The sequence below is a fragment of the Vombatus ursinus genome, unplaced genomic scaffold, assembly GCF_900497805.2.
Source record: "Vombatus ursinus unplaced genomic scaffold, bare-nosed wombat genome assembly UNPS02015012.1, whole genome shotgun sequence".
Taxonomy (NCBI): Eukaryota; Metazoa; Chordata; class Mammalia; order Diprotodontia; family Vombatidae; genus Vombatus; species Vombatus ursinus.
This window is the reverse complement of record NW_020954790.1, coordinates 6,609-16,716: the sequence shown is the minus strand read 5'-3', so window position 1 is coordinate 16,716 and position 10,108 is coordinate 6,609. Positions and strand designations below refer to the sequence as shown.

Below are 10,108 nucleotides of genomic sequence, written 5' to 3'. Positions count from 1 at the left end.
CTTCCCACAGTCATTACATTCATAAGGTTTCTCCCCAGTATGAATTCTCTCATGTTCAATAAGGTTTGATCGATTGCAGAAGGCTTTCCCACATTCATTACATATATAAGGTTTCTCACCAGTATGAATTCTCCTGTGTTTGGTAAGAGCTGTACTCCATCTGAAGATCTTTCCACATTCATTACACATATAAGGTTTCTCACCAGTATGAATTCTCTGATGTTTAATAAGAGCTGTATTCCAGAAGAAGGCCTTACCACATTCATTACAATCAAAAGATTTCTCACAAGTATGAATTCTTTCATGTCCAGTAAGGTTTGATGGCCTGCAGAAGGATTTCTCACATTTGTTACATTTATAAGGTTTCTCACTATTTGGAATTGTTTGTTGTTGGTCACTTTCATAATGTTTCTCTCCATGATGAATTCTCTGGTGCTGAGTAAGTTTTGTCTTCTGGCTACAGGTTGTCCCATATTCATTACATTCATAAGGTTGCTTATTCATATGAATTCTCTGATGCTTGCTAAGAGCTGACCTCCTTGGAAAGGTCTGCCCACATTCATTACATTCATAAGGTTTCTCACCAGTATGAATTCTCTCATGTTCATTAAGGTTAGAACGCCTGCAGAAAGTCTTCCCACATTTATCACATTCATAAGGCTTCTCTCCGGTATGAATTCTCTGATGTTCATTAAGCTGGTCTTTCAGTCGGAAGGCCTTTCCACATTGATTGCATTCATATGGTTTCTCACCAGTATGAACTGTGTGATGTTTAGTAAGTCCTGCTTGCTGGGAGAACTCTTTACCACATTCATTACATTCATAAGGTTTCTTTCCAGTATGACTTCTCTGATGTTGAATAAGTCCTCTCTTCTGATGGAATACTTTCCCACATTCATTACATCTATAAGAGTTTTCATTAGTACGGCTTGTCTGATGGTGAGTAAGAGCTAACTTCCACTGGCAAGTTTGCCTACATTCATTAGGTTCAGAAAGTTTCCCTCCAGTATGAACTGACTGACGCTCAGTAAGTTCTGACCTCTGATTGAAGCCCTCCCTACATATATTACCTTCATAAGGTTTCTTTCCTAGATCATTTCTTTGATGCCGAGTAAACCGAGTTGTCAGCCCATCAGCCCTCCCAGATATGTTACATGTATGAGGTTTTCCTCCACAGTGAATTATTTGATGTTGCGTCAGCCCTGTGCTCTGATGGAAAGCATCCCCACGTTGATTAAATTCAAAAAGCCTTTCTCCAGTATATATTTTACAATTGTCAGTAAGGCCTGAATCATGCCTCGAAATTCTCCTGTTTTCATTACAGTTAGAAAAAGTTTTCTTTGAGTACGTCCCATTCCTTCTGTTGGCATACTGGCTGCAGCTCGTTTTGTGTGCATCGCACACACTGAGACTCTTTCCCGCTTGTGGCTGTGAGAAAAGCGGTAGCCCAGGACCCAAGACTCCACCATGCCCATTACATCCTTGGTTCCTTGACGTGCCGGCAAGCTTCTTCTGCGTGGCTGTGACTGGCCAGAAATGCTTCTCCCCAGAGTCCTTTTGCCTCTCTAAACTGGCCTCCCATTCCCAGGCTCTTCTCAACTTGGAGAAAAAGGAACCATCGGTGACAAGTCTCTCCAGTGGCGTTTCTTCCACCAAAACGTCCAGAGTTTGAGGTGATTCCATAGATTCCTGCTGAGTCTTCCAATCTGAAAGAAAAGAAAAATGTAAATTGTATTCATAGTCCTGGATTAACGTAATCCATTAAAAAATTTTATTTAACCAGACTTCTCAGCAAATTTTCCTCCAGCAGCTCATACCAAAGTCCCCATGAGCTTTGCTCTTGGGTTGATACAACATGTGACTACTGCATGCATATACTTTTAGGTCTTCCTTATGTGGTACATGCCATTGACCAACTTTTCTGTCTTTTAAAACTAACAGCAAGTAGTTTTCATGTGTGCTTTATAAGATAATCTTGAGCTGTTGTCATGATAGATTCTTTATCATCCCTAACTTTACAGATCATTTCCTTTAATGCTCTCAACCTTTTATTCACTATATTAATTTGATATGTTTTTACCAAGAATTCCCTTTGTAATTAGATTGGTCATTTTTATCAGGTTGGTATAATCTATCTGTGAACACTGGATGTCCAAATGATGTGTCTATAATGTTTGAATCTAATCAACAAGCTAGTCTTCAGAGACTAAAATTGGAAGGCACAGGGAAGAAAGTTATTAAGTGCCTATTATGTGCCAGATGCTATGCTGAGCATTTTACAAATATTATCTAATTTGATCTTTGCAGCAATCCTGGAAGGTAGGTATTATTATTACCTCCATTTTACAGATGAGGAAACTGAGGCAGAGAGAGATTAAGTTACTTGTTCAGAATCAGACAGATAGTAAGAGACTGAGCCCAGATGTGAACTCAGATCTTCCTGACTGCAGGTCCAGAGCTCTATCCACTGCACCATCTACCTGCCTTACCCAAGTAAAAGACTTCCTGATAACTGGATTGGACTAAACAGAAATTGATGATTCTGAGAAAACAAGAAATAGTAAAACAAAGCCAATAGACTAAAAAAAAAGAAGAAAATATAAGGTAATTTATATTAAAAAGTGATGCAAGCATCGAAGAAGAAAAAAAAATTGAAGAATCATTATGCTTCTAGAAAATCATGACCAAAGAAACAGAGCCTAGATATTGTATTTCAAGAAATCATAAAACTGCCTAGAAATATTGGAACTAGAGAGCAGAATCTACCAGTCTCCTCCTAAATAAACAACCCCCCCCAAAAAAATTCCCCAATAACATCACAGCCAAAAAACAGAGCATCTAGGTCAAAGAAAAATTATTGCAAACATTCAGAAAGAAAGAAAAAATTTAAGGATGAAGAAACCACAAGAAGGATTACACAAGATTTAGCTGATATCATTAATAGGAGAGTAGAGCTTGGAATATTCTAAAATGCAAAAGATTTAGGTGTACAACAACTACGAAAAACCAACCTAGCAAAACTGAATATAATGCTACAGGAGAAAATATCCCTTTGATGAAATAGAAGCCTCCAAGCAATCCTAGTATAAAAACCAGGAGTATAAACTATTTTGTCCAATTATATGCTAATAAAAATGACAAATTAAATGGATGAATATTTGCAAATTAAATGCCAGGGTTAAAAGATCAAAAAATAGAGAATTTAAATAACCAAAACTTAGAAAAAGAAATTGAACAAGCCACAAAAGAACTCCTAAAACAAAAAACCTGTGAATTTTATCAAACATTCAAATAATAATTAACACCAGTATTGCAGAAAATATTTATAAAAACAGGGAAAGATGGGATCCTACCAAATTTCTTCTTTGACACAAATATGGTCTAGAAAAATCAATACAGAAAAAGAAAGCTATAGGTCAGTATCCCTAATCTTAAGTAAAATATTAGCAAAGACTGCACAGCACCACATAAAAAGCTTATATATGATGACTAGTTTGGATTTGTAACAGAAATGTAAGGTTGATTCAAACTGGGAAAATAATAAATATAACAGATTATATTAATAACAAGAACAACCAAAAAAAGCATGATTATGTCAACAGATACAGAAAAAGCTTTTGATAAAATACAACATCCATTTCTCTTAAAATACTAAAAAAAAAATAATTTGAATAAATGGACCTTTCCTTAATATGGCAAGCAGTATCTCCTTAAAACACAAGCTAGCATAATATATAAAGGGGATATACTAGAGGCATTTCCAATAAGATTAGGGTAAAGCAAGGATGTCCATTATTTGATGTAATGCTAGAAATGCTAGTGACAGCAAGAAAAAAAGAGAAGAAGAAGAAATTGAGGAAATAAGCAAAGATAAAGAGGAAACAAAATTATTGCTTTTGGCACATACTGCAATGATTTACTTACAAAACCCTAGAGTCAACTGAAAAATGAACGGAAATAATAACTTCAACAAATTTGAAGGATATAACAAAAAATCCACATAAATAACCAGCATTCCTGTATGTTACCAATAAAACCCAGCATATTCTTATTACGACATACACAGGAACCATATACAAATACAAACACTAGTTAGTGTTTGTAAATAAGCATCATTTGTGGAAATAAAGAACTAAGTAATTAGAAAAACATTAGTTGCTCAGGCGTAGAACAAACCAGTATCATAAAAATGATAATATTACCCAAATTAATTTACCTATTCAGTGCTATGCCAACAGAACCACTGACAGACTGCTTTATAGAAGTGCACCAAAATGAACATATCACTTAACCCTGACTGCCTCACCAAAAAGCAAAAAAAAATTAACATAATTTATCTGTAGGCACGAAGGGTCAGAATGCTAAGGGAAATAATTAAAAAAAGTGGGAAGGACATTGATGTAGCAATACCTGATCTCAAACTATACTTCAAATTAGTAATCATCAGAATGACTTGGTGCTAGTTAAAAAACAGACCTATCCGTGGAACAAATTAGATACACAACATACAGAAGCAAATAAATCTTGTAGGTTTGTCCAGTGTTCAGTGAATCCAAAGACACTAATTACTGGAATAAGGACTATTTGACAAAAAGTACTGGGTAAATGGGACAGCAGTCTGGAGGGAATTAGATTTAGACCAACATTCAATACCTTATACCAAGATAAACTTGAAATGGATATATTACTTAAGTTTAAAAGATCACAACATAGACAAACTGGAGAAGGAAAGAAATTATCTTTCAGATCTATGGACTGGGGGAATTCTGATGAAACAAAGGATAAAAAGGATTTGTAGAAGGCAAAACGGACAATTTTGATTATATAAAATTAAAAAGGTTTTGTAACAAAACAAATACAGTTAAAATTAGAAGGGAAACAATTCACTGGGGGAAAAAGCTATGTAGTAAGTCTCTCATTTTGTAGATATACAGGGAACTGATTCAAATTTATGAGAATGAGAGCCATTCTCCACTTGATAAATGGCAAAAGTACATAAAGAGGTAATTTTCAAAGTAAGAAATCCAAACCATCAACAGCCACAAGAAAATCAAAGAAATGAAAATTAAAGTCATTCTCAGGATCTCTCTCATACCCATCAGATTAGCAAAACTGACAAAAAAAGGAAACTGACAAGTGTTGGACGGTCTACAGGAAAAGAAGACACTGCTGGTGGAGCTGTGAATCAGACCAGCTCTTCTGAAAAGTGATTGGGAGCGATGCCCCAAAGTCACGAAACGTGCACATCTTTGGACAGAAGAAAAGGACCGTGTGTATAATGATTTTAACAATATTGATGATGATTCTAAACACTTACACAGTGCTTTAAGGTTTAAAAAGCACTTTGATGTCATTTTATGCTCACAACAAGGCCAGGAGGGAGGTGCTATTATCTATCCTTGTTTTACATTTGAGGAAGTTGAGGCCCACAGAGGTAAAATGACTTGCCCAGGATTAGCAAGACAGTAGATGTCTGAGGCCAGACCTGAACTCAGTGGATAGAATGCTGGGCTGAAGGCAGGAAGACTCATCTTTCTGAGTTCAAACCTGGCCTCAGACACTTCCTAGCTGTGTGACCCTGGGTAAGTCACTTCACCCTGTTTGCCTCAGTTTCCTCATCTGTAAAATGAGCTGGAGAAGGAAGTGGCAAGCCACTCCAGTATCTCTTCCAAGAAAACCCTAAATGGGGTCACGTCAGACATGACTGAAATGACTCTACAACAACAGGTGCTTTCTGGAAATGCAGAATGAAACGAGGCGGAGCAGGAAAGCAAACGGAAGAGGAAGCCAAAGACCTAGGTCTGAGGCCGCTCCTTCATTCAGCTGATGACAAGAACCAACAAGTGGCCTCGGCACCTCTTCACAGGCCTGGAGAGCTCCGGGCTGAACACTCCTGGTGACAATGACTCGTCTGCCCAGTCCGCCACTTACCTGCACACCTGCACCTTGGGCCTTCTCCTTCAGGAATCCAAGGATCCCCCCCCTGCTCCAACTGGCAGATCACTTCTGGTTTGGAAACTGCAAGTCCTGTGCATTGGGAATGGGAAAGGGTCAGGACAGAGAATCAGCTGAGGATTCAGTCCTAAAGCCGGCCCCTCTGGGCAGGTCACAGGTTACCCGTAGGAAGGGCCACATGCATTGTCTTGTATCGTGTGGCTGAGTAGGTTGGGGACAATGGGCACAACATGGACTCTAAGGAAGGAAAAGAATTCATTTGTTTGACCTGCTCCTTGCTAAGAGGAGAAGACCCATCCATGTATGTCAGGCATCTGCACTGGGACTTGGCGGGGGGGTTACATTACAAGGAACAGGGAATGCAGGGACTTAAACCTATGGGCCACAGTCAAGGAACCAGTTTCCAGGTGTATAAAGCAAAATCTTTCACCTATGAGCTAACAGCACAGGCATCCTATCTTTCTTAGTCATAAAAGGATAGGAACCTCCTCGTTCCTCCACTACCCCCAAACAACTCCCCCCCTCCAATGGGCAGCCAGGGGGCCTCACCCAAGCAGAGCAAGTTCCTGTAGTTTTCCAGCATCACCTCCATGTACAGCTCCTTCTGGGAAAGGTCCAACTGCCCCCACTCCTCAGGGGTAAAGTCCACAGCCACATCCCCAAAGGTCACTGACTCCTAAAACGAATAAATATGCTTTTACCGGATATAAATCTGGAAGAGACGTGCATTTTCACAGGAACCACACAGATTAGCTCTGACTATTCAGGCTTTAGTAAATAAAGTAATTATTAAACAGGAGCCCCATTCCAGGCACTGTGCTAAGCACTAGGGATACAAATAAAAGGAAGGAAGATACTCTCTGCCTTCAAGAAGCTTATGTTCTAATGCGGGAAGACAGCACAGAAAGTGGGGGTGGCCTGGAGAGACAGGAGTACCCACGTGGGGAAAAGGCAGATGCCCAGAGAAGGAGAAGATCAGAGAGCTGTCAGGCGTGGAGCGAAGGCCCCTCCTGAAACAGCGGCCCAGGAGGGGCAAGGGTCAACTGGAAGAACAAAGCCTGGGGGGAGGGATTTCTGTCAAGGAGCCAGAGAAGGCTAGAGAATCAAGCCAGCAGTGAAGAGTCTTTGAGCACCTCCTGTGTGACGCAGTCAGTAAGAGGCTCTGAATGATGCTATCATAATTTGGGGCTTTTGGAGTACTCCACTCAAAGCAACCTTATGAGACATGTATATGATAAAGACAGATTAAAAATCATGTAAAAGAGAACAGTAAGAAGAAAACATGGGAAATGCCACAAGAGTATTTGAGAAAAAAGCAAACACCTACTCACCTTTTGGGTCCTGGCTGCCAGAAGCCCCGGGGCCATTATCCCTCTGCAAAGGAGACTAAGTTCCCTCCTCCTGGCGAAGGGCAGACCCTTCAGAAGCAGAACTGGGGAAGAAAAGGGACCATGAGGGGAACAGTGACCCTGCCCTGCTGTTCCCAACCTTCCTTGCTGTGGTAACAACCAAGAACGAAATTATGAGGCTTTCCCAGAATCCAGCTCGATTCACTAAACAAGCGTGACACACAAGGTGCTGTGCCAGCTGAAGGGGAGTTAAAAAAGGAAGCTGCCTCCCCTCTCTCCTCCACCTCCCCCCCCTCCTCCTCCCCCCCTTTTCCTCCTCCTCCCCTCTCTCTTTTCCTCCTTCTCCCCCCATCTCCTCCCCCTCTCTCTCCCCATCCCCCCTCTCTTTTCCTCCTCCCCCCTTTTCCTCCTTCTCCCCCTCTTTTCCTCCTTCTCCCCCCCTCTCCTCCCCCTCCCCCCTCTCTTTTCCTCCTCCCCTTTTCCTCCTTCCCCCCTCTTCCCCCTCCTCTCTCTCTTTTCTTCCTCCCCCCTCTTTTCCTCCTTCTCCCCCTCTCTTTTCCTCCTTCTCCCCCCCCTCTTTGCCTCCTTCTCCCCTTCTCTCTCTTTTCCTCTTTCTCCCCCTCTCTCTCTTTTCCTCCTTCTCCCCTCCCCTCTCTTTCTCCCTCCCTCTGTCTCTCTCTTTCTCTGTAAACAGAATCTGTCTCTTTATCACTGCCAAAAGCATGGCCTTCAATAGTGTATCAAAAGTGGAGCCAACCAGAGACATTCTCTTCTGAATCTGACTGTCACTAATGGGGAGGGCCTGGTGGTTGGGATGGAAATGATAAGGATTGGGAAAGAAGTGATCCCTCCAGCCTAGAATATTCGATAGAAAAGAGGAGAGGAAATCTGGGCATCGTCTAACACACACTACAGACATGAAAGCAAATTTCAGAGAGTCGAGGTGAAGGAGAGGTAGGGTTCCCCAGGGAGTAAAATGCTTCAGAAACGTTAGCCCAGAAGGATCCAGAAAGGTTAGCCCAGAAGGAATGGGAGGTGCTCAAGAATGAAATTCTGAAGACACAATAGGAAATCATTCCGATGAAATGGAAAAATGAGATCTAACTGAAGAGATCAGTGTGGATGCAAAGGGAGGCATCCACACTAAGTGGGGAAGTGTGTATTTACATCACACACTTTATATACTCCCAACTTAGATTCTTAAAAGAATGTACTGAGTCAAAGCCAAGGATCAGAAGACGAATACAAGGCTATAACACTATTCTGTAAAAAGAGTGTCAGGAACACCAGAGATCCAAATGAGCTGGGGTTGGTAAGGGAAGCTAAGGACCACAAAAGCGGGTTCTTAAAGCTACAACGGGAGAAAAAGAAGGCTCGAAGAATGAGTAGCACCACTGCTCAGACAGACAGATGTGATAGTAACTGAAAAAAGAAAAAGCAGAGCTACTACTCACTTCTTGTTTTGTTCCTGTTTTCTCCTTGAAGGAAAAAGACCTTTACACTGGAAATAAGATGAAAAAAGATTGACAAGGAATTGATACCCCAGNCTTGTTTTGTTCCTGTTTTCTCCTTGAAAGAAAAAGACCTTTACACTGGAAATAAGATGAAAAAAGATTGACAAGGAATTGATACCCCAGATAATCGAGGAGACAGTAAAAGGTCCCCAAACAGACTTAACATTTTCTGTGGCATATGAAATACTGTGGAAAAGCAGAGAGATGCCTCTAGGATTGAGAAGGGTCAACGCTGTCCCCATTAGGAGAACAATCCGCAAACCACAAGCCAGTGAGTTTGTCTTCAACACCTAGGAAGCTTCTAGAAGCAATTACTAAAGAGATCAAAATTTAAAAAGGAGAGGATCAAGAAAGGCCACATGGTGTCAAGGATGGGTCAAGCCAGATAGAGCTAATCTCCTTTTTTGATGGGACTGCCAAGCCAGATGAGGGCAATGCTGTGGATGTCACCCACTTAAGTTTGGGCAATGCACCTCATACTACTCTTGTGGAGAAGATGGACAGAATGGACTAGACAGCAGTTCAACAAGATGGATTTCAAACTGGTTGGCTGAGATGGGGCTCAAAGTGTCAGCGTCAGCGGAGTGCCCCAGGAATCTGGTTGGACTATGCAGTTGAACATCGTTAGCAACGACTTGGAAAAAAGCCCATCAAAGTCGTAACTGACCCCGCGCCAGGATGCATCTCTAACACAGCGGGAGAGGCAGTTGGATCTAGAAGGATCTTAACAGGCAAATTCACTTCCCTCACTTTTTGTGGACCCTACATGCTAAGAATAGCTTTACTTGTTTAAATAGAGATTTATGACATTTAAAAATATATAAACCATTCTTAGCTCATGGATCCCACAAAAACATTCAGCAGCTTGGCTTGGGCTCTCAGGCCATACTTTGCTGAACTCTGGGCTACCTCATTGCAGTGACTTTAACAAGATGAAATTCAATAGGGATCTATGTAAAGTTTTGCATGTGGGAACAAGCACAAGATGGGGGAGGCAGGTACAGGCATCTGCTATTCTGAAAAAGATCTGCAGGTTTTAGTAGCCTGCAAGCTCCAGGTTATCTGAGTCCCTAGCCTGTGACCCCATCTATCTAAGGATTTCCTGAAGAACCCTGGCTCAGCCATGGATCCAGGCCCCTTCCTCAGAGCAAACCCCAGATATTCACTGACTTACTGACCAGCTCCTGCCTCCTGTCTCGCTGGACCTCAGGGCCCCTGCCACAGGGCTTGACATGGCGGAAACGCCTCCCTCAAAGAATCTCTCCGCAGCCACGAAGGAGACGGAGGAGG

At 41.5% G+C, this 10,108-nt stretch overlaps 1 pseudogene; it reads right to left on the bottom strand.

Moving 5' to 3' along the window:
- Positions 1 to 10,108, bottom strand: part of LOC114030750 — a 13,172-nt pseudogene that overhangs the window by 2,365 nt on the left and 699 nt on the right.